The sequence below is a fragment of the Struthio camelus genome, chromosome W (genome assembly GCF_040807025.1).
Source record: "Struthio camelus isolate bStrCam1 chromosome W, bStrCam1.hap1, whole genome shotgun sequence".
NCBI lineage: Eukaryota > Metazoa > Chordata > Aves > Struthioniformes > Struthionidae > Struthio > Struthio camelus.
In genome coordinates, this window is record NC_090981.1 from 53,127,449 (window position 1) to 53,153,298 (window position 25,850).

At 39.0% G+C, this 25,850-nt stretch overlaps 1 protein-coding gene across 4 annotated transcripts in view; it reads right to left on the minus strand.

Annotated features, from left to right (window-relative positions):
* Positions 1 to 25,850, minus strand: part of LOC138060872 (growth hormone receptor) — a 192,827-nt gene that overhangs the window by 107,103 nt on the left and 59,874 nt on the right. The window lies entirely within an intron of this gene.

Sequence of the window (25,850 nt, forward strand, 5' to 3'; positions counted from 1 at the left end):
AATCTTAACAGGACTGTGGGCATCTGACACAGATACATGACTTACTACATTGATATTATCACTTAAAGTCAACAGGCTGTGTCTCTGGAGCCACCTCTTTCCAGCTCTACATCTCTATGTGGCCTACCCCTCTCAAATAAATGATTATTCCTAATTATTCCTTTGTCTTTCCCACTGGTAACATATAACTTCAACCAAATCATCAATATCAGCAGAGAGTCTTGCAAGGATTTTTACTGGCTTTGGTTGGACACTAACGGAAAAAAAATCCCAGAGCTCATTTACTAAAAACCATTCGTTTAACATTCATTATTGCACGTACAAATACATGGAACATTTATGAACCGACAACCACTGAAGGCCAGCTATATTTTCCTACAGTCAGAGTATGCATTAATCCAAAGGGAATATAAACTTCAACAGTACTGTCAGTACTTACAAAATAGTAATCTATGAAGTCAATAAAGTTAAGAGAAAAGTCTCCTTACCATCAACTACACATAAGGGAGATCAGCTCACCCTTGTGCAATATAATGCTTGCTAATCATTAAAAAAAATCTAACCTCTATATTACAATTTGCACATGCTGATACTTTTTACACCTGATTAATAGAAGCATCCCTAAATCATACACTCAGGCTGTATCTGAAGGGGGGGTGTCGGGACGATGAGGCCAGCCTCTTCTCCGTGGTGCCCAGCAACAGGACAAGAGGCAATGGGCAGAAACTGAACCACAGGAAGTTCCATCTGAACCTGAGGAAAAACTTCCTTACTCTGAGGGTGACAAAGCATTGGCAGAGGTTGCCCAGAGAGGTAGTGGAGTCTCCTTCGTTGGAGATATTCAAAACCCGTCTGGATGCGATCCTGGGAAATATGCTCTAGAGGACCCTGCTTGAGCAGGGGAGTTGGACTGGATGATCTCCAAAGGTCCCTTCCAACCTCAACCGTTCCGTGAATCTGTGATCATGAGGTAGCACAGTAATTATACTAAATTACAAACCACTCAGGATTTGCCAAAAACAAATGTCCTGGATCTTTCAAAGCATCAACAGATATAGAATTTGGTCTTACAAAAGACAAAGAAAAGCCTTGACTTTTCTTAATAAAAGATGAACATACTCCTTGCACTTCTGCTCCAGGAAAAAAAATGTCAAGGTCAATTGGTCACGTGTGCGTACGACTTTTTTCCTTTTTTGTAAAGGAGTTTGATTGCTTATAAAATCCCTTAAAACCACAGGTAGAAGTACAAATTCTATCTTAGGAAACAATCAGAACTGGTACATAATAAAATATTTTTAAAAAGGTGCTCAGTGCTGCCTATTCATCAAGACACTATCTTTTCACAAAAAAAAAAAATCTTGGAGCACATTTAAATTTTCACAGAGTCTTTTAATACTGCTACATTTTATTTTCAGTGGAAGACTGAAGCTAACAGCCATAGAGGCATAAGACAAATCAAGGGTCTCAATTTCCATTTAATAGGAACAGGATCAGGCCATAATGTATGAGAATCAAGGTGGTCTTTTCTTGCTCTTCTGTATCTGTCATATAAGATACTTGTTTTATTCTGACTGCGAATATTGGGGATCCATGATTTCCTAAGACAGTGTTTAACTAAAAATAAGAGTATATAATATTACTGAGGAGAATGTCTCACGATTGCGCTGCATTATATAACCCCGGTGCATCCTCTGAAGGGCGTGACAAAGAACGAATAAACTTTTAGCTCCATAAAGTTGTGTATAGAGTTAGCCAGAAAGAAAGGATCTTTTTTAGGATTCTGGAGATAAAGGTTTGATATCCACAGAACTAAAACTGGCTTTCTGGAGGAATACTTAAAATTCTTGAGCTTGTTCCTTCCAGCCCAAATCTTGAAGAACGTCCTGCTATTTATTCTTTACTGAGGTCATGTATTTCAGGTGTTTCAAAAGGATCCACAGAGATGCAAATGATTATCCTCCAGTTAATATCAGCCACAATTATTTTCAGGCACATTGCTTTCCCTCAGCAAATCCTAGTATTTCAGTATTATATTAATGTAAATCAGTTTCTTTTATCTAGATAGTCCTTTTCACTCAGGCCATCCTACTTTGAAAATGACTTGCTGTCGCCAGCTTTAGAAAGGAACTGCTACTTACAGCAAATCAAAAAAACTTTAATTTACAATTCTGCAAAGTTATAAAAAAAAACTATTTAATAAACTGAGAATTGTTAAGTATACATCTTCAATACGAATACATTCAAAGCTTTCACACCCTGTATTTATCTTTTGTAAAACTTGAACTTACTGAAAGCAGAGATGTATCATCATACTATGTGGACTGGTCCTGACGTAACTGAACAGCTCTAGCAAGGACTGCATGATTATTTTATTACTGCTCCATCCTCCATTTAGGATCAAAATTAAGTAGTTGCACCATCTGTGCTACAGTATGGTGACCTCTGCTGTCTACGGACTGCACACGGCAACAGGTTCTGGTAGCCCTGGATAGTATGCAGAGCTAGCACCTGAATTCAGATGCCACAGTAGGCATCAAACTTCCTCAGAATCAGCTTCCATAGTAAGTGGCCTACTTATGACATATAGGAATGAGAGTCCCAATAGGGCTCCTTCTTAATTTTCCAGTGATCTTTTGTACGTCTGCTTCCAAAACTTGATTTCAGGTATTTTCCCTCCACCTGCTGATGCTGCTAAACACATGCTCACACTTAAGGTAGCCATGATTCTTTAAGGAATAGCCTGTTAAGTTCAACACAGGTAAACGTTTTCTCACACAAATGCCACTTAAGTCTATCCTATCTGTGGTAGTTGGACCTGATACATATGCAGAAAAACAGTTATAAATCTAGAAGCTCACATCCTGAAATCCTGGCCAATTAAAGCCAATAGCAGAGATTTTTCTCAGGAAAGTTTGAGTACTATTTTATTTTTTATATAAATTGGGCCTTCTCAAATCTTCTGAGGAAGCTGGTATATGTTTATAAGCTTTTGCATCCAATTACGATCTATAAACTCTAGAGGTAAATATTGTTCAACAATACAGTGCTGATCATCAAAAATTAAAGTGATGCAAGCACTAGGTATACCAACCTGTACATGTTACTGCACTGAGTACCAAAACTACCACACAGTACCAAAGTATATACAGGATTCAAAGCATATTGTTATCAAATAAGAGGTTCTATGAAAATAGACCTTGCTAAGCCTCGATCGTAGCATTTAGTGATCAATTATATTATTGAGAAAGACTTTTGAGTGCCTTGAGTCTACCAGAAACCAACTGTACAATATAATATAGCACAAAGAAAATAAAAACCTTGGGATGATTTCTCTACTGGAAAGTCACTAAAACCGACAGTCTTGTTGACTATCAAACTGCTGTATAATACAGCTATCTTTCTTACTGAACTGCAGGTGATCCTTAAAGTTTCTAGGTTACTATTATAAGAAATGGGAACTTTTTGGATCATAATCACATTCTTACAAGTCTTATGTAAATGGAAATACATTTTAAAAGCACACTGACTATGCCTCAGCATTACAGAAAAATATTTGCAGTGTAGGATATTAGTGGTTGCTGCAAAATGAATCTGGGGAGGGTTTTATAAACTTGGAATTTTTAACTTATAAACTCAGCTGCAAAAGACCTCAAGTCTCAAAAACAACAGGAAGAGTGTACATGAGATCAAAAGCATTAACAGTGTCTTAAGGAACTGCAAAAATGGGGTGAAAATTCAGTGAAATTAGTTACTGCCTGAAAATGCCCAGATGATCACAAGATGTTACAGAATCACAGAACGGTTTAGGTTGGAAGGGACGTCTGGAGATCATCTAGTCCAACCTCCCTGCTCAAGCAGGGTCCTCTAGAGCATATTTCCCAGGATCGCATCCAGATGGGTTTCGAATATCTCCACTACCTCTCTGGGCAACCTACAATGGAAGCCAACTCCTTCTCCTCTAATAGTCCTCCCCATCAATTTGACCCTAATATGAAGTACATAAACAAGATGAACTAAGCAGCCACCCAGAAGTTTTTGCACTGCATTTTATACAATGCTATCTAGCTGTGGCCAACCTCTAGGTTTAGGTGAGAGTAAAAAATTTTAGAAGCCAAATTATGTGTCACTGGAGGGAAAAAAGTCTTCCTTTTCCTTGCAGGTCATCGGTGGAGTCACTGAACATTGAGTTAAATAAATACAATATAAATATTTGCAGTACATACACAAAGTTAATTTTCTTTTGATGCCTTCTTACAGATACTAGGAAATGAAATCTATCTTGAGGTTCAACTATTGGCTGTTAAGATGCCATTGGAAATCTGTAGACTTACCTATTTAATTTCCACAACCTGCACGTTTGCAAAAGGAAAGGGCATGATAGCCAATTTCATTTTTGAATTTTATTCAAAAAAACGTATCAAGGACAGCTGGACCTAGATTTCATACAGAAATAGTTCTGAGAGCAAGCTTTTGAAAAACAATGTAAAAGAAATCTGAATAAAAGGGAGGGCCACACACAGCATTAATAAGCACATTAGGCAAATATACTCCAATTACTTCATTTCTGATTACAAATTCACGTCTTCTATGTACACTCTGACAGTGCTCATCTGAAATCTGCATCCCCACCCACATAGATGACTCTGTTCCAGGTCTGTGCCCCAAAGATAAAATCACTAGTGATGATTCAGAAAAGACTTGCAGAACAATTTCTCAGTATTAAATGGTGTGCATTGTCACATGGACTAACCATACCCATTCCATCTCTTGCTGATTGTAAGAAAGCATTGCACCCCTCAAACAGCATCTCAGCAACACAGAGTTCTGCCCATGCCTCCAGGCTTAATCACTGTTACTCATTTTCTTTAAGAATTGAGCCAGGCACCCTCAAACAGCTCCACAAAATTGTAGAAAAGCATTTGCTAAGTAAGAGAAACGGAAATTAAAATGCCATCCTCCGCTATTCAAACTAGACCTTCACTGAGTCAAAACCCTTCCTCCACTACTAGACTCATGGTGATTGCTACTTTTTACTCAAAATGTCACAGGCCTGTCCAAGTCTAGACAGCCCACTTGCTGAAGGCATACTTGGTCTTGGTATTTAAAGGCAAAGGAGGAGCAGAAGGGCTAGTATCACATCTCACCATCTGGACTGGGTCTATACTAGCAAATTAAACAATGCACGGGAACATTCCTAGGCACTTTGCCCCTGGAATAGCATTTATCCAGTCCCCCTGAAATTCAATTATCTCTGAAGTTAAACTGTTAGCATGATTCCTGGCAGACTATTGGCTTGAGTCAAGCAGCTCAGCTAAAACGATTCTGAGGCACAATTTCACAATGTGAGCAAAGGCAGTTTAAAAGTAAGGAGGTGGGCCATTCTGCACCAGCTGGTCTCTGTGCCAGGGAACAGTCCCAGGCAGGCTTAATTGACCGGTATTTAGCTCCATGGTCCAGGCAACCAGACAGCCATTTCCAACTGCTGGAGACACTAATTTCAGAGGGAACTTCATGCCATACTTAGGGAGCTGTGGTGTGACAGGAGAAATGCTGTTGCCATGCCTTCTCCCTCCCAGTCCTTGCTCCCAATAATCCAGTGGCTCCCCAAAATACATTGTCTAAGGATGCTCTCAGGCAGAAATGGATCAAGATTATTACGTTGGCTGCAGAACTAAACATTTTTGGAATTATAGGGAACAGGTTTTTCTCCTTCAAGCTAGACCTTCCGCGATAATAGCTTCCTATGTGCATAGGCACATTGGACAACATAGCCCCATGCTGACTCATTGCAAGATAGCAGCCACAAAAGAGGAGGCATTTCTCCTGCATGTCATGTTTTTTCTTTCTTTTCAGCAAACACAGAAGGGCTAATTTTAAGTGGAAGTCATGCAGTAATGTAAAAGCACAAGCACAAAATGAGGCTCCAGCTCTACAGTGTTCTGGATCTCTGTGGCACAAAATTAGCCTTGGGCTAGATTCCTCTGGCCAGCATTAGACTGCCTGCCCTGCAGACGGAAAAATGTTTTAAAAACAGGTCACACTAACACTACTGAAACCATAAAGTGAACTAGTACACCAAATAGATGGAATAAATATGTATAAGAAATTCTGTACATATGGCACCAGGCTGGGAAGCATGAGTTATGTATGGCATTCCCATTGTTAGCAGAGACCTGTAGGATTACTTTGGAGGACACTTTATTTAAGACTGTAAAATAAACATTAATAATAATATCACCAACATCAATACTGACCTCTTCATAACTGCAATAAGCTCTATGGAGGGAAAACACTATGAAGGAAGTAGTTCCTGCCAAAAAGTCCTCTGAAGACTAAATAATGCTGCAGAAGTTGTTGAATAAAGAGACTATGAAAATAAGATAAATATATGACATATGTGGAGTGAATGGATTTGTCTGTCCTCCTGAATCAAAGGGACTGCTTAGAATGAAGGGGGGTGGGGAACAAGGATAAAAGGATGAAAACCAAGACCTAGTAGTCAGCAAAAGCACTCGTTAAAAATATTCCTGACTAGCCAAGAGGCATATTTACACTAGGGCAGGGCATGACTGAATAGTATTGCCTGGCCCTGCTTAACATTAGCACAACCACGCATTGCTGTCAACAGGGGCTTCTAATGAAGTGATGGTGAAAGACAGTACAGAGGTGACAAAATCATTCTTAACAGCTTGAGAAAAATGCATGTTTCTGTATCAGATTTGAAAACTGTCTATCCATCACACTAGCAGTTGAGCCATTTTCAGCAGAGATGCAGTCTCACCAATAAACAGAAACTATTTACAAAGATCAAAAACATGGAGGTCTACAGAAGCATAATAGGGTATCCTAAAAATAGCAGAGAATCTACAGAACTTAACAGAGAATGAAAATAAGGCCTTTTAACACTCTATAAAAATCCTTACGTTTACAACTCTCTTCAGTATGATATACAATGCTCAAAAGAGCTACAAAAGAGTTTTCATTTTCTATTATTTTTGAAGTACTTTCCATAAAGGAGGGGATTTTTTATTAACCACATTTCTCACCAAAAGCTGGGACTAATACACTAGTCTGTAACAACAGCTGGGGAAAAAAGTGCTTAATAATGATTATTTTTACAGAGTGATGGATGTTGGTAAAATAAAAATGGGTTGTGAAATTTCTTCTGCCTGTTTTCTAAGTACGAGCATCAGGATAAGGTATCTCTACTATACTGCAGAAATGTTTAATTTTTAATGGACTGGCTGCAGGCTGAGTTGTTTAATTGCACTCTTTGTCCCTTAGAACATTTACAATTGCATCACCTCCACTGTTTGCAGTAGTCACTACCTGAGTGTATGCTGAGCTACAAATTTTGAACCACTCTACTCCTGTGTCCAGTTCAGATCAAGGACTCAACTAACCGATGAACCTGCAACAAAAGACAGAGTAGGATTGTCACACCAAAGTAAAGCAGGGATGCACAGAGTAAAAAAGGGCCTCCAACAGAGTGCCAACAAGCTCTTTTTAAAGAGACAGTAAAATCAGAATCCACTTCAGTGAAAACTGTTACTTAAAATTGTTTCACAGCTGCATCCAATTAAAATCTCCCGTTAACTCTTCTGACTATTTTTTCTATTTCACCATAGTGTATTTCTTTCCCTTGTTGATGTACTGTCAGATAAAACTGTGCCACACGGCAGAAAAATGACACAAAAATTGAATGAGAAGTAAAAAACAAACACCACCAGGCAGCAAAGACATAAGAATAATTAAATCATAATTAACGATTAATTCTTTTTTCACTAATTCTTCTAGTCACTATCATTTTTTAGGTTATTTGTGACAAAATTTATCTTCGATTGCATATTCACATAGTGATAGTGCAAGGTGTAGGCAAGATGTATCAATTCATGATAAGGGCATTTTTCAAGTAAAAACACATAAACAAGGTAAAACAAAAAGAGGTTTCCCTTTAAAGCTTTTTACTGTTCAACAGTAAGCAACTCAGTAACTCAGTATTAAGAAACCAACTACTGAAATATATTTGTACAGAGAGAGAGAGAGGGAAGAGAAAAATGAGAAGAGTGTCACCACTGGAGGATTTATGCCTAACATCATCCATTCCCTGATAACAGCAATCAAACCAGACCTCTGACTTCTAAGGCAATACTGAAGGTAAGAGGATCAAAGCACAGCTCCCATCCCTTACGTAGGGAACAGCAGAGCTGGTTCAGGTCTGCTTCACAGGACAAGGATTCATTACTTGATGTCTGTACAGTACCATGCATGTATAAAGTACGGATGACTGCTAAAACCACAAAGGGAAATGCTTCCCTCTAATGCAGGAAGTTATTAACCAAGAGACATCTCAGCCTTGTGACTAAACTCCATTTTTTGTAGGGTCGACCTGGACAGAAAAATGCAATAGTTTAACATTCATATAATGGTAATTCCTGGGGCCATAATCATATACAAAATAAAAACTATCAAATGTTTTACCAACAAAAAGGTAGAAAAGGTCTTTGAGACTTTAGTCTCACTCACTCCATCAACTAAAATAAATAGATACAGAAAACCAAAGTCAAATCAACGTATTTTTTTTTCCTGAACTGATTGTAGCAATCAATAACCAAGTCTCAAAGAACTCTTTTAGCAAAGGCCAGGCCTAGCCAGCAGGTATTACATTAACTGCCATTATCAATTAGAGCTCACTGGAAACAGATTTTATTTACAAAGTAAGAGTTCTGGGAATTCATTTGTGTGTTAAAACAACCTTTGTATTGCTCCAATACGATGTTAGCAAAACTAAGCGCTGTTTCATTAAGTGCAGTGCAACACATTTCTTAATGGAGCGCAAGTATTATTTTTAGGGAGTTCATCATCATCATCCAACGTGGGATGTACACATGCACGTAAGTGATTTCAGAAATGAGACAAAAAGCTATTTGTTCATTTTCTCTTCTTTTTCCTTCCCCTAAAAAAAAAAAAAAGCAGGATGTCATAAAACGGAGAATTAGTGTATGCCAGACAAACATTCTTCACAGTTATTAAGATTTGCCAACCTGTAGCAGATTTAAAACGTACAAATGAAAACTTTTTAAATGTAGCAAAGGCAGGAGGCTAAAAGCTGCAAAATATTTCAGCTTCTGAGGCTTATCTCACATCCTCAAGCCTACTCAGACAGCCATCAGTCACTCCAGTTTGTGATGGAAATATGCAGGAAAGAAAAGAGGACAAACATTTCTGATGAGTCATTCTTCTCCTTCTCAGGAACTCCTTCCTCTCCCTTCTCCAAATGCCTCCTCCAATAGATAAAGCCATCAGAAATATAGTTTAAGTCAACTGTAGTTTTCAAAAGGTTGCTCTTGTGATATTTCAATGACTATAAAGCACAAAAGTTACACACAGAAATATCACCGTAGCTACATTCAACTCAAATCCCTAAAGGAGAGAAGGAGTGCCATGATCCGTATGTCAGACAGGGGCCCAATAGCTAGCTACCAATGATGACATGTTCTGTACATTAAGAACCGAAATCTGTATTTTCGGTTATCAGTAGAAGAAGGATTTCTTTTTAGGTGCAGGCGTCCAGTAAAACACAGTATAAGCCATATGTGACAAGGAAATAAATGGCACTGATCCTTTCTCTTGTAAGATGAGATGGGCCTGGAACGTGGTTAACATTTGCACTAAGAGATGAAAAAAGTTGCAAATGAAAGTATCAATCTGCTTAGAGAGGAAAAAAGCTTAGGCAATACAATTAAAAACAAGCAAAAAACATCCATTGCAATCAATTAAACACAAGTCTTTCTTTTTAATAGAGGCTATTTATTGCCACTGTCAAGGTGCCTATAAATTGTAAAGGGCAAAATTGCTTTCCAGCTCAGTGTTCATATCTTCCTCAATGATAAGCAGCCTTGAGAGTCCTCTGGTTTAACTGTTGTTTAAAGAAACAGTAGGAAAGTGAGGACAAGATGATTTCTTCACTTTTCAAAAGCAGCTTAACTTTGAAATGCAATTTCTGTACTTTGGTAAGGTTGGGATAATGTCCTGTCAATCAGGAGGGCATCCTCCCAAAAGGAAAATCTAACGAAGATTCCTGCAAGCAAATACAACTGATGTTTATTTTAACATGAAAGCTCATTTTTTTGTATATAAAAAGTATGACTCAGTCCTACAGAGCAGTTCTACTAGTAAGAACTTCCCGTCCCTTCTGCAACTAACAAGATCCTGTACAACATTTCCATGCTAAAGTATGCCTTGTGGCTCTCTCTCTTTACTGCTCATGAAATGAGCTCTTTTCAGATAAATGTATGCGTTCTCAGACAGCACCAATGATTTGTAACAGCAGTTTATGCTTAAAAAGCTCATTTTAGGTTTGGGGTCTAAGGAGCGTCCACAGAGAGAGCAACACACACGCAGCTAACAAAACTTGTAAAGAAATCGGTTTGCTCACAGGTTGAAAAAGATGTTGAGAACAATACTGTTTTTACTCTCTTTATTTAAATAACAGAGGCATTCATACACCAACTACAGTGAATAGGATTGTATTAAGAAGTTACTCAAATGGCCAAGTCCACTTCAGACATTCAAAATTCATGTGGTTGTCTTAAAACTGTGCTAAAAACGAGCTTTTCTATTTTTTCTGGGGCATTAACCTTTAGGATTCACATTTGCAAAACTCTGTAGGCAACACGGAAGGCTATAAACGTTCATTAAAAGCAAGTCAAAGGCATGCCACAATTCTTAAGAAATGAAATGCCTTTAAGTGTTCCATAGCACCATATTTAGTATCAAATCTTTAGGCAGGTGTTAAACAGCCATGGAGCCATTTGAGGGGTAAAACGGACAGAATAAACGTCACCATGTGTGTTCACCTCTTTTCAGCCTCCTCCCTGAACCCTCTGAAGATGACATTATCAAGAAATAAAAAGGACCGGTCAGAAAAGGAAGGCCGTACCCATAATTAGGCATTTTTTAACATTAGGGAATTTCACCATATTCAGGTAGAGAGTGTCCTTTTTGGGACTCAACCCTTTTATTACAGCCAATTGGCTGCAGCAGAAACTAATACTCATCATCCCTCAAGAAGATGCCAGGTGACTCTTGATTAGCCAGGACATAAAAGGTAATGTTTTGTGTACCCTCTTCACTCCCGCCCAGTTTGCAAATATTTAATTAAATACAAATAGCATTAACTTTCTTCATAGGATCCATTTAGCAGGTTAAAAAGTGTACTTGAATATACAGAACTCATTTAAATAGCCCATGGTGCAAAGTAATTATATTAGAGCTGTTACGGTGGAAAGGGAATGCAAAGTGGTTAATGCTGCACAAACAAAACATTATTTCTCAGCACAAAACATCTTCAAAGTCTCTGTAAACTAGCCCTTATAATTTGACACTGCCTTCTGTCCCTCCCATCCCCACACAGACAAGAAAACAAAACAAATAAAAGATAAGATAACCCAGCACCTGGATTGGGAATCCAGCCAAGACAAAGAACTAGGCTGTTCATTGGGAGCTCACCTGTGGCTCCAACTTTCAGCACATGCGCAGCCAAGGTCATCTTTAAAGGAAGAAAGAAGCTGTGATGTCCAGGCAAAAGAGACAGGCTGGAAGACAGGCTGGCAAGATGTGCCAAGGAGAATGGGTGAAGGTCAGAAGAATACTACTGGCAAGTATTTGCAGTCTCAGCCCCTCCCAGCTACCACCCCTTTCCATTTGCCCTACAGGCAGAAACTCCTAGGTAAACCGCACGCTCACTTCCTACCTGCCAAACTCCCTCTCTAGGTATGCACCCCATTCACACACCTTCTCCAGTAACTCAAATATTTCCATATGCAGTGCTAAAAATCAGTAACGTGCAGAACTTCTGCAATCTGTCCCACTGAATGTTCTTACAGCAAAAGAGAACAATCACCCTCAGCACAATTTGGAAACTGTGCTCCCATTTAGCTTTCCAGGAAAGAGCCCTCTGACAGAAAAGGGAATAAACAAGAAAATGTGTACAAGGATCATCCAGAACTTTCAGGACAAAACTGCACTGAGTGAGAGCATTGGCCCTATGTACCCAAAAGTCAACAACTACGTTACAAGTATTTTGGAATCTGAACTCAGTATTTCTTTGGTTAACAAAGTTTACAAACCTGAGTTGATGCCAGAGACAAAGAGAACATTTTCATTTTGCAATAAACCTCAGGGAGAGCAAAAGCTCTTAGTAAGGCTCTCCTTGTAGCCGACAAAAACTAGCCTTCCAGTTTAGTAGTTACATTTGCAAAGTTTTATTGGTAGCAGTTAAGGCCAAAGGGGAAACTATACTGTCAGAAGCTTAGTTTCGCCACCACAGTTATCACCTCGCTCCATGAAAAAGCACTGTTGGGATCTTTGCTGACCACAAACCAAACAGGACTTTGCATGTTTACTCTGAAACAGGACAGTGCCAGAGGCAGAATTTCAATGTCATGCTAATGCAGCTGATGGAACCTGTCCAGGTTCCTCAGCCAATCTTTTGTGATCCCTCCTAACCTGGAAATAATGACGGATTTTGTCTATTTCACTAAACCATTTTTCAATCTGGACACCTCTTCGAAACACATTTGTTTTGGGGAGAAGAGGGAGAAGAGGGAGAAGAGGGAGAAGAGGGAGAAGAGGGAGAAGAGGGAGAAGAGGGAGAAGAGGGAGAAGAGGGAGAAGAGGGAGGCCTCCTGAGTCACAGGTGTATGAGTGATTATGGCTAGGGTATTCCCATGATTCAAGATAGTTTTCTCAGTATTTTATTACCTGATTAAATGTCAGAGCGTAGCTACTACTAACCAATATAAAGTAAGGAGTAACTGGCTACAGAGCAGTTTTGCAAAAGAAAAAAATAGAAAAAGAGCGCAAAACGGAACAGGAGTTTGGAGTAAACCACAAACTGAATGTCAGTCAAGAATGCAATGTCATTGTCTCAAAGGCAGCAGTAATTCTGTAATACATTAATGGGAGCATCACATGTGTGACCCAGGAGATTAATTGTTCCACTCTCCTGTGCTAGTGAACACTATGTTCTGTTTCGGGCAGCTCATTCTTTAAAAGGCTGTTGACAAACTGAAGAGTGTGCAGAAGACAGCAATAAAGATAAGAAGTTCAGAAAATCTGACCTATGAAGAAAAGTTTAAAGAATGGTATTTGACTTGCAAAAGAGAAGTGAGATGAGGGAGCGCAGAACGGAGAAGAAGGAATAAAGAGAAATATAGTAAGTCTTCCAGTCCGTAAAGGTTGTTGCAAAGAAAGCACCAATCAATAATTCTTTGTGTCCGTGGTGCTAACACAAGCACCGACTGTGGTGAAGCAAATTCTGATTAGGCTTTTTGAGTAACTTTCCAACTTGGTAATTAAGAAAAGCAAAACCACCCACAGTGTTGTGGAGCCTCTAGCCACCCACTCAACTACACTCTGTGCCTCTGTTGTCCCATCTACACAGGGGGTAACAGTTTACCTATTTACACTGCAAACTCTTTTGACAGAGAGATGCATCCATTTAACATCTACTAAATTACCATTAGCAGTAGTATCATATCTATCATAACCCATATCTGACATTATCATCTTGCTCAATCAACATCTCGCAATAGTAAATATTATCTTTTTAATCTGTTCAGAGGCATTTCTCGTATCATAGAAATAGTCTTCTCCATAAAAGAAAACTAGCAGCAGTTAGCACAAGAGCAAAAGACAAAGTTCAACAAACAGATCCTTTTGGTGTGAGGAAAAGAACTAAGTTGGCTCCATTTGTATTGAAATGTAATTCTAAAGGAAGACCAATTAATTTTTATTTCTAGTCAATCCATAACATCTTACTCAACTCAAAGTGATACGTATTTTCATTTATCAGTTGAATTTATTTGATATTACTTTTATTTAGCTGTTTTTTCTTTCAACTCCATTAAAATCATGCTTTCAACTGAAAAAAATGGTATTTTTTAGTTAAAATGTTTTAGAACAGTCCAGCACTTATGAAATTAAGTAGCCCCAGCTACTTTTAAGAGGTGAAACTATACGCCTAATTCAACCTAAAGTTATAAACTGGCCTGGTTTCTTGAAAACTCTGTCTTTCCAGCAAATTCACTACTTGACTGCATCTAGAGTCAAGCTTATACATCAAAGCTTATGAATCAAAGCACAGAACAGACTAAATATTTTCATTTGCAATTAGAAATTCAAGCACTGTAATATCTCATCAGGCTACATTCAAAATTTCCTTAAAATCTGAGATTTCAGAAAAATATTTTCCTACAGCCATTTCAGCAAGGCATAAAGAAGCAGGTAATTACAGGGCATGCTGGATTTCAGAAGGCTTACAGCATGCCAAAAAAAAAAGTATTAAAAGCACAAGTAGACAACACGCAGTGCAGTCACATGCAACTATGTTTGTTTCATACTGCACTGTAAAACATCCTACCATTCCTGACTGCAGGCAAGAATGCAGCCTACCAGTTCTCCAGGGCAGGTATCTTCATATTTGTTTGGCATAACTTGCAGAATTGCAAATTACATCTATGACACAGTATTAGTAATAAACTAGTATGTAACCTGGGGCAAGAGTGTCTGTTCCTGTTTATCACAGCAGATAGCGCACACCATGAAAATTTTGCACAAACCATTGAGCATCAAGCATTAAACTTAGGTAGCTGAATTAAGATCTTAGTCTTAAGTATTAGCTCATTGCAGTCAGTAGAATCTTCAGAAAGGACTAATAATTCAGGCATTTAAGCAGATACTTAATATTAAAACATATAAATGTTCTCCAGCAACTGAAGTCTTGACCTAGTGACACTTAACATTTTGAGAAAGCTTATGATAACCACGGATATTTATTCACATCAGACCAATGAGGTGTCCAACACACATTTACTTGCCTAACTTCGAACAAACTAAGTTGCAAAATGATTAACTCTATTAACTCACCTTCAAGTATTTTCACAATTTCTTTGAAGGACTAACACCCTCAGAAGTGCAGGCAATGTCAAAGATGCTTACAATATCCTTGCTCTTCTGCTATAAACTGAGTTGCCTTTAGCAGCTCACAATCACAGGAGGGACCAGACAAATTTATACTGACAAAATAAACTAACTGGCATTAACCTGTACTCTCAGGTAAAGTTCTGCCTTTTTTCACTATAACAATTCTGTAGATGCATAACAAGGTTCCAGATTAACAGATTAAGTATTTTAATTGAAAACATAAATCAGAATAAAAAAAAAATTAACCCTACAGTATCCTCTAAACACATCAGGCATCATTAGGTCACATTTCCCATTTGCTGCTAACGTTAAATCTTTTCCATCCCCGTTTGACTGAAATTGGATTGTAATGCCCTACTTGCAGAGCTCTCAAATTCCTTGTCTCTGGATACATGAGTCCTTGGGTCACCCAGTGGTTGCAAGCATGAACTTGGGCCACATAGCAGTTGTACTGCAGTCAGTGTTAAGGAAGCAGATCCCAAAGCTGGAGGGTATCCCCTTGCACAGGGCACGGGGCAACAGCTGCCCCAAGCTACCTCTAACTCCAGCCCTGTGACAAGACTGACCATATCTGTAATGTGGGGTTGTCGGAAACCCCACATCTCCATCTGGCTGTGGGCTCCTGCTACAAGAAGCTGGCTCGCCCTTTCTGATGTTGAGCCGTCCCACTACCACGGACTCCCCACCTCTCCAGCTACCCAACACCCGCATCACAAGTTGCATCAGCTCACTGACTGGGATGAAACTAGCCCTTGTTGTTGCCGTTTTCCTCAGTTAGATGATTTTGTTGATTCAAATGCAAGCTGATTTGTCCTACATTGGCAACATGATTTGTGCTGACACAGACAAAGAGTGGGAACATAAGGCCTGCGTGGGAGAGAGGGCACAACCACCTTTCTCAGAGGTGGAAGAGTCTTAGCTCAGCATGATCCGAGCGTGCAAGTGTACTCCGAACGAGGAAAGCTGCTCTGACATCCTCCTGCTAACATATATTAAAGCCTCTGGGGCAGAGAAATGAGTGCTGTAAATTAATGAATCAGAGGTAGACTATGCTCATGTTTAATTTTTGGCTACCGTTTTTTTGAATACGTTTTGTGTTTGAAACTCTCCTAATCAAACTGTGTACTTAAATATATTCAACAAAGCTGTGTTGTTGCTCTGGTCATTCTAGTGACTCTGAAGATTTAACTTCAGATTCAGAAACTGCGGCTCCTTTGAGAAATAACAGGCTTCTTATATTACAGCAAATTGCCAGGAGGTTGACAGTCAAGCGATAATTAGAATAAAATTCCATAAAGCAAAGAGAATGCCAGCTAGTAAATTCTCAGGTTTTCACTGATCTGGTCTATATTCACAGCTGGTTTCGGGAGAGTTATTGTAGCTCGCTGCATCACAGGTCAGAACTCTAAATCCACTTCTGTGTATGTATACATTTATGAACTTCTGTGTATAAAATCAGGGAGGTAAACACCATCTTTTCCTTTGGTAAAACATGCTGCAGTACGCAGAATACCTCCAGGGGAAAAAAATCACACACTTAAATGCTCTGAAAATAACCAAATATGCTTGATGACTAATTCCCAGTTATGAAATATAACAGTCTCATTCCTTCATGACAAAGTGGATAACTGATAAGGGATGAAGCGAATCACTCCTTCACAAAGGAAAAAGTCAATATATCCACACATTTACTTCCCACGATAGTTTTCACCTTACAGGACTTGCAGAAAAATTTTGTTTCAGCCTACAATTATGGGGGCATTTCAGTTGTATGTTTAAAATAAAAATTAAATCTATTTTTCCTGTCTACAAAACAGCCAAGAACATGCCAAAAATTAATTAGGAATGACAAGCATGTAATGACATGTGAGCTGAAAGAATTCAGTTTTTAGTCTGGAAAATAAAACACTTAACAATAGATATGGAATGCTTTTGCTCTAGTTCTTTTATTCACAACTGGCATGAAAAACAGGAGATCACGTGCAAATCCACCCTTCAGGAAGAGTTCAGATGGCTGAAGAATTCAAACAGGAGAAGAAAGAAGATCAGACTAACCACATCAGGTGCCTATATTAATTTTACAGAAAGAGAACAATCATATCTACTGAAAGACAGCAACTCCATTCTTCTTGCACATCATTTTCCACTTTGGGCCTGCCAGATCCCCGTTTTGCTAAAGAGAAAGCTTACAGATATTCTGAGAATGGCGAAGAAACAATTTTTTTCCTGCAGATACATCATCACATGGCAGAGACCAGAGTTAAAAACTTAGATTATCTGTCTAGAAGGATGTGTTTACTGGTGTTGCTTGGTTAAGTTTCTCTGGATTTATGAAAATAACTGTTTAATAAACATTTGAATTTTCTGCAAGTATGCTGAATTTTGAGAAAAATGCCCAGAATTCCTGTACAACATGATAAATCTCAGAATAAGCAGAATTGTTAGTGAGCAGCAGGACACATCCACTGACTCCTTGATTAGGAACTCTCCATTAAATCTTACCAGTGGAAGAGTTCTCTTCAGGCTCAGCTTGCTGATGAACAATTTAGGGAAGTTTTACGATGAAAAAATTTCTTTATATCACGCAACTTGGCAGCAATTGCTTTTCCATCGTGTATTTGTCCCAAACAATGCTGGCTGTGTTCTTCCATTACTTAACAAAGTAGCTGTGAAGAATATTATTGCCCTTTGCCTCACAAGACAGACATGCTGCCTACTGGGTCATACAATAATCAACAAACCTGACTCCAGAAAGGATGCTGGATTCCTTCTAGCAGCACCTACCACTGAAGCAACTAAATACACTTGGTTAATGCAGTGGCGGATTTTCACTTCTTTATTAACCAACTGCTCAAGGTGGTCTGATCAGCAGCAAAATAACTTTAATAGCTAGACTTCATATTATACCATGAATCTATAATTCATGTAAAACTTTCAGCTCATGCTACTGCCAAAGAAAACGGCTTTAATAAATAAATAGTTTGTTTTTAGCCTCCTGGGAATCTTGGGTTGGGTACAGTATCCTTGAAATACAAGCAGAACCTGGCTTTTTACTAATTCCAAGAGCACATAAAAACTGAGAGCACAATACATTCAAAACCATACCCAACCACTCACCAAATATTCCACTGATCTGAAGAAAAACAAAACAAAACAAAACACGTAACAGAATTGCTGCAGTGATTCTGCTATGGTTCAGAAGCTAATGCCACAAGCACAGAGCTCTGAATATCATCTAAATGTTCACATCTGGCTGAGGTCTTTCTGAGCTCACTGCAGAGAACAAATTCTAAGCCTACTACACAGTCATGGCCAGAAACATGGCTACGTTCCTAACCACAAGAAGCACAATGCTTCCAGAAGCTACTGCTTGGGAAGTTCAGACCAAATCTTTCACTCCAATCCTACGATCTATTCTATAATTCCTTTTTTCACAGTTACGTTAAATTCCCAAACGCGAAATGTGCTGAATGCATTCCTAGAGCTAACAAGATAAATGAGCAACACTGCTCATAAATATCATTTATACCAGCTTGCTTGTCATTCAAACTGTCAGGTAGTCAGTGAAGTATTAATAAACTCCTAGAAGAACTGGACAGATACTGACTTTGAGCAATTTTTGAAAACTAATCCCCCCACTGGTGGCTGCTGTTCTCTTCTCATTCAGCATCAGCATCTGGCAACAAGGGATTCCACTGAGTAATCCTGGCAAGACTCGGAAAGACTGTTCTGAATTTTCGTCACAACTTCTCAATGCCTGACTGAGTCAATAATTCAAGATGAAACAACACTGTTGTGGGTCCTTCTGATCCCGTGATGATTATTTCTAGCAGTCCTCATGGCACTTCTTTACTGTCTTCACATTTTCTTAAATTTATTACAATGAAATGACTGCCTCCTACACAGTGACATGTCTGGTAACAAGAGGAAGAAGAGCCGCCAACATCTAAAGCAATGTCCATAGATAGGCCTTTGAGATAAGCAACGGCCAGAAATTCCAATGACACTACATAAAATACATCCTAAGTTTAAAACACTATCTGCCGAAAGTTCCCTACATATAACCCAGTAAGGTCTTGTTCCACTGTTACGAAAGGAGTGATCAGAATGGCTTTGGGGGGTTTGTTTGTTCATCTTTATTGTTTTCAATGATAAAACAACATAATAAACAGCACTTTTCTTCTGTACTAAAGTGCTCTGCTAAGAAAAAGACAAAAGGAATGAACGCAAAGAGCAGCAGAGGTCAAAAGTCAAGGCCCAAAGCCAAAGTTGCCAAAAAGCAACTATTTATAATGTAGAACATCCAAAAAGTCTGTTTTGTTCACTTCAGACATACATTCCCTTCAACCTTGACCTGTTGTGTCAGACGAACTCTCTACTCTTTTCACATCTCAGTCCCTTAATACATCCCAAGAAGCTTATGCGACCTGAAGAATCAATCACGGTCTGGAAGTAGCGTTACAATTTGATACGCTTTTGGTGCTTTTTTTTGTTGTTGCTTTTCAGTTCCTCCACAACTAACTGTTTGTGTTATTACAGCACCTACAAATGATTGCCAGCACTACAAACTGCATAAATAGAACAAAACGCAGATTAAAATTCATTTTTCCTCAGAAGATGCTTTATTTCTGCCGAGTAATTATAGTAATGAATGTAGCTGCTCGTTCAGATTTCCTGCTGTTCTGTATTAGCCAGCTTCCACATCCACCAGTGTCCGCCTCCACGTCCACGAGTGTCCACCTCCACCAGCTTCTGCAGCTCTACTCTCTTAAGTTCACTAATGCATGAGTTTTATTATTTGCTGCTTCTTCTGCACTGGAAACCAACTGCTGAATTCACATACATTAGCATAGACTCAGTAAGAGACTTCAATTTCTGCTCAGTAATCCAAAAACTGAGGAATAGGAAAGGAACTGTGGACAGAATACAAGGCAGCTATGCTTGAAGACTGCTGAATGGGCGATTGAAGCTATGACTGCCTCTTCCTTCAGTCATGCATAGCTCAGCACTTTAATAAATTGACTTCTCTGTGGATTGGCTGGAAGTGGTCCATAAGCCACAGTTTGTGAACAGCTGTGCTACTTCAGTCAGAGAATTTTAGTAACACTTTTGAGAAACACCTATTCGTATTGTTACCGTGGGGAGTAAGCAAAGCGTAAAATACTTGGAACATACCAATCCACGAGGATATTAAGAATGTCACAAACATTGCATTTTGCCACTGTCCACCAGAGCTACCCTGCCAAAGTACAGTGATGTGGCAAGAGCTAGAGATTGCTCACTGGTCCTGTAAAAGAATCTTCTGTCGATCCTTCTACACCTTCTACAAAACATGCAATTCAGAAAATCATGCCCACAATTGCAAGCTAACTTTCAATCAGAAAAGATGGAATAAAAACAAAATAACTTTGCTTGGTTTGGTAAATACAACTATGCATGAAGTTCAACTTGGATTATATACCATAAAGCAGCACGCAATTCAACAGTTTGGAGCCATAATTCTTCTTCATGGATTGTTCTGTTAAAGACGTACTTAAAGTTAGCTTTGAACATTAAGTTCAGTAAGTTGTGGATCACCATTCTGATATTTGGCTTTGCCAGTTATTTAATAGAGCTGCTTAAAAGCAGTGAGAAGAAAACAAGAAATCCTCATTTGGAAGTCTTTGCAAGTAAACTGCCTTCCTCATGGTCAATATTGACGCTGACACAGATGAGTTTAAAAGGATTCTTTCCTTTCTCAATCTGTTACTACTTTCCCTCTCTGTAAGGCCAGCTCTTTTAACTTTTCCACAGAAAAACACTTGATGATCTAATGATTTTCAAGCTAGTAGGCTACTTCAACAGTACCTATGAAAAATGACAACATAAAGAAAGTTAATACTTGCTTTAATATAAATATGTGACATTTTAAGAGGGCTTGTACATCCACTAAGGAGTGTTTTAATGGTTTACAACTTAAATGAAAAATAATTGCTTGACTAAGCATATTCAGTTCCCAGTTTCAGCTGTATGATGGTTTTGGCATAGGGCCCAAGAGGCAAAGGAGTCTGGCCACCCTAATGTAGCAAACGAAAAATAGTAACAACAGACAGCTGTTTGACTTTCACATCTAGAGGCTACGAGTGAAGTTGCTACTCTGTAGTACTGCTCAATCTAAAACGGAAGGAACACACGTTTCATGCTTACTTTCACTGCGAGACATCTGATCAGTGAAGACATCTGAGATCCAGGGGGGTGAGGGAGGATTCTTTTGTGCCCCCTAAGTGTATTCATAAGGATGCACATCTACATGACAGAAACAGGATTATGACATTACAGCCTCTGGCAGATCAGGCTCCTTGACAAGAACCTTTTAAATTCAGTTTAAAAAATTCAAACAAATAAAAAATTAGCAAGAGATACCTCTTCTGTTTCAGCCCTAAGAACAAATGGTGCCAGTCACTTATACTGATATCTGAAGTTCTTCATGCTTCAGTACCAGGAATAAAATGAAAACTGAAGTATAAATAAATAACATGCATACTGATTGCTCACATTTAGAATGAGTTGGTGAAAAGTATCAGTTGTTTGATGCAAAAATACCATCTTTCATTTCCCTGCCTTTTGTTAGGGGCTGCTGCATTAACAGCCTCCTACAATACACTGCAACCAATACGCCTTTTAGAAGTCACAGCAGTGCAAGCCCCTTGCAAAACAACTTCCACTCCACTAAAAACATTTCTACTGTTACCGCAGATTCACCTGGAAAGTGGCATAATTATTACAGCAAAATCTATATGACATTACACTTCTGCGTGCAATTCAAGTTACACTTGAATTTTTAGTCGTCTTGAGTTATTTTCCTGTGTAGTCCAACTACCTCAAACATCTTTCTATAAATCTTTACGCTTAGTCTTAAACATACTCTTTTGACCACTAGTCACATGATTAATGCCTGGCTTTCATCCTGGCTTTCATAGTGCAAACGAACAGGTAAGAGTCTGGAACTTCAGTCTTTCCAACACCATCCAGCAGTTCCCCAGACTTTTGTATCCTGGTCTTTCTACCCGCACATATTCCATTTTCCTTCTGAAATTATTCATAATCTATAGGCAGTCCCTGACTTTTGACCCTTCATTACATATTACCTTCTCTCCTTTTCTGCATGATCTGGCAAACTGAGATACCTTTAGAACATGTTAACCCACTGAGGAAAACTTATTCCCTCTTCTACTCCGAGATGTCCTAGAGTTAACCATGCTCTAAGCTTCCTGAGACCTGAAATAACATTCAAATGATAAGTGAAAATTCTTGAAAAATTAATTAGATCTGAAATTTATACCTTGGTGTACAAAACAGCAGTATGACTACAGGAGCTTCTGTTCTGGTTACGTGGCTCAAGGTCAGTGTGAACAATTAATGCACGGCATGAAAGTGGGGAGGAGATTTTTTTTCTCCCCAAGTCTGAAACATAGTGTGTTCCTTCTTTTTGATGGCAAGACTTTTTACTTCCACTGGATCCATAAAGGTCCACGAGGCTTTTGCAGAAAGAACCCCCGGTCTGCGGTTGTAGAACGAGAGGGGAAAAGGCACCTGCAGTGTTTTTCAAAATGTTTTCTGTTACTTTAATAAAATATTAACTTCTTTTTAATTGGGAAAGAGGAATAGAATGGGCTACAGCAAATGCATGGGCCTAGGTACAATAGTAAAAAACATTACTTTTTCCATCATGGCATTATGTGCATTCAACCACGTCTCAAGGTGGATCAAAGATACTCGTATTGCTTATTTCCCTTGCACCCTTCATACACGACAGCTGTGGCTTTATAGTTTTTGACAAAGCCTGAAAAATCAATGATGTATAGACCCTATTCATCTAAATATTCTTGCTCTTGTCTTTGCCCTGATGCCAGTTAAGCAGGTCCTCCACACCACTTATTAAACAGGTAAATGCCATCTTTCCTTAATGTCACCGGCTGGCCTTTCTGTGGGTCTGAAGTCAAAGCCTTCAGCACAATCAAGCAGTATCCTCTGTAGTTAGCACACTTGTGTATGCCTTTTGGTGCATAATTACATGCCACTGAAGAAGTGGGTCTAAATTCAATAAAGTCAAAGAAATTTATTTTTTCAAATCTACCTGTTGTTTCAAGCACATTAGTTATTCAAGCAAGACCCTTAAGAATGAACCAGCCGAAGAGGAGGTGCAGACTGTTTCTACAAAAGCAAGTGCTTCTTCTGAACTGATATGGTCACCCTCATTAAATGCACCTTAGTGCTGGAAGATACCAGAGCCCTTCACACGGTTCCACAAAAATAGCCTTCCTCACAGGGAATTCACCTTATGCCAGGTTACAATTCCTCCCTGCAGTACAAGCTGTCCTGCACCAGAACTGGCCTGCTTACAGGAGGCCAGCAGCAACCATATCAAGTGACAAGCGTCTCTACTGTGCAGTGCTACCACCACCTAGCATGAATGAACTCTTCCCTGAGACTCACTGCTGCTCTCCAAAGGTCAGAAATCACACCTAAAAAGCCTCAAATGCCATCTCTCATTCTCTCTGATCTTATTGCAGTAATTTCGCAGCCATGAGCAAGAACAGTTCATCTATATGTAATGGACCCAGTATAGCGCTAGCTGCAGCAAGCACAAGTAAAAAGTCTGGAAAGTTTTGGCTGCGCGTGCTTCAGTAACACGTATTGATGAGCCAAGAACTTCTGCACAGGAATTCAGGATAAAAAGGTAGGATTTCCCACAGCATGCTGCAAATCATTCCTGGTAGCCTCTCTGGAAGACTAAAGCCCCAAGTTAAGCATAGTTAACTAGATTTCCTCAGTGGGTGCTCTTAAGTACCGATGCAGCCTAGGAGCCTTGACCACACTATATTCAGCACTGTTTACATAACATTTGACTCAGCCCTTGGAGCTGCTCTGTGCTTGAGTTCAAACTGTAATTTCAAAAACAATAGTTCTCCTGAGGGTTTCTATGTAAGTAAAAGTTCCATAGCATTCTCTGGATATATTTTTTATTCTTACAAAGACAGTTCTACATTCTTCTTCCCATTACTAGGCTAAACCATAAAAAGTGATCAAATCCAAAGATATGTCAGCTCATTACTTCTAATTGCTTTTCTCTATCCTTATGCCAGACCGTCCTAACTCTAAGCAGAATAGACATAGTTTAGTCCCAAATGTAATTGCGCTCAGGCCTCTTCAATTTGTGTGAAGGGCGAGAACCACAATCTGGAAGGAAAATAGTCTCATGGAGAAGACTGCTCTATCAATCTCACTTTCTCAGACCTCCTCACTCACTCTTTACAGCATCACACAAAGTGACAAGCAATCTCACGATCAGTCAATACACCAAACAGTTCATTCAGGCTTTTCTGGATGAAGAGTTCTGGCTTTTTTTCTGTTCTTAGAGAACTCTAAGTTATAAAGCAAGGTCAAAACATGTTTCTTGAGCAAACACAATTTAATAAGCACTCAGTACCAGATTCAAACAGTATTTGCAGTCATGCGATAATGGGAAGCCCACTGCACCAACTTGTTCTCAAGGTAACACTCATACAAATTGCCATGTGTGTGTGAAAGAGGCAGGTGAAAAAAAGTCAAAGGGGAAATATCAGAAATTTGGCTGCTACCTGAGCATTTGAAAGCAGCCGGCAATTCCAGCAGGCATGCAGTTTGTAAAGCACAGCAAAAAAGTGACAAGCGCGCTCCCTTAACTCGGAGAGCTGAAATAAAAATTGGCAGTTCTGTCAGTCTGTTTCTCCTGGCCTACAGACTGTATCTCACAGCCAGATCATCTATATCTAATCCCCAAGCTCCATTAGATACAAAAGTTGTTGTTCAGCTGTATCAAGAAGGTTGTAGAGACAAACCATGTACAGAATAAAAGCAGAATTGTTGCATACTACCCAGACACATAGATATTTGTTCACTGGACTAAGATATGTATGGTTTCTATTTACAGACTACCGGCACTGCATCCTAGAGATCTATTGGAAAGTGGAGCCAATTCACTGGGATTTAAGTGAACCTACTGTTTTAGAAGTATAGCAGATTTTCAAGACTAGAAACAGCCCTTAGATGTTTCTACCTGGGCAAGAACAGACAAATATACTTCTGCTCCAATGCCAGGCTGGCCAGACTTGAGTCAGCACCGTTGCAAAAGCTGGAATACTGAACTAATATATCCGACTGCCCAGCACATCAATGCCAGGATAATCTGTGGTGTAAGCAAACAGACACTTAGCACTGTGCTAGAACAACTTCTGATTATAGGATTTCTTTTCTCCTACTGAAGGGCCAAGTTTCACCAATCTCATTTCCCCTGAGGCAGTAAAACTTCAAACTCAATTTGACCACTTGAACAACGCAACATGATGATAAGGAGACAGAACTTATCAATAAGCTAAACTGTGTCCTACTGCTCCACACAGTTAATAGTGTTAGCTGCTGACAAACTATTGCATAAAATTACCCTCTAGAGCATCTTAAATATTACTTTATGTTTGGACTGGCTACTTACAAACGGAGTTTGAAGACCGCAATGGACCTACGATAGTATTTAAATAGCTTTGTACATGCTCAACTTTAACTATCTCCATCTCTATTATCCTCCAATATTCACATGGTAGCCAAAAGCAACTGATTATTCTGATTTATAACATGTCTTAATATATAATCTTTGTTCTAGGATTACAAGGATAAGCTTACTAGGTAATCACAGACCACCACCTTTCACCTTAATGAGTGTAAAGCTTGTGTAGTACCTCCTCTCCACACATTCTAAATCCAATATCCCACATTATATGTCCTACATAGTGATCTCTGCTTGATCCAAAGGTCTAACAGGTATAATACTGCAATAGCCTAACAGT